The following is a 262-nucleotide window of genomic DNA, read 5'->3' as shown; positions in this document are numbered from 1 at the left end:
TATTCCCCAGCAGAACGCACTTGAAAAACTCCTGCGCAGGGGAGACGGTCAGTGCCTTGTCCGTGGCATTGTGGACGTTGGCAGTGAGGGTACAGTTCACGGTGTTCCAGTCGTTGTCACAGGTCGTCCACGGCAACTCGCTCCTGAAGGACGCCACCAGGTAGTACACACTGCAGGGCAGTATGGTGTTTTAGTACATCGCCATGTACAGGTTGATGATGCAGATGGTCGTAGCTCATTCCTTGGTGGGGATGAGTGGTAG

At 54.6% G+C, this 262-nt stretch overlaps 1 pseudogene; it reads right to left on the bottom strand.

The window, feature by feature from the left end:
• The window catches only part of LOC119594712, a 4,743-nt pseudogene extending 4,538 nt beyond the window's left edge, over positions 1-205 (bottom strand).
• Positions 206-262: the final 57 nt, after the last annotated feature.

Source organism: Penaeus monodon, chromosome 34 (assembly GCF_015228065.2).
Source record: "Penaeus monodon isolate SGIC_2016 chromosome 34, NSTDA_Pmon_1, whole genome shotgun sequence".
Lineage (NCBI taxonomy): Eukaryota > Metazoa > Arthropoda > Malacostraca > Decapoda > Penaeidae > Penaeus > Penaeus monodon.
Note: the sequence above shows the minus strand (reverse complement) of the source record. Positions and strands in the feature narration are given on the sequence as shown.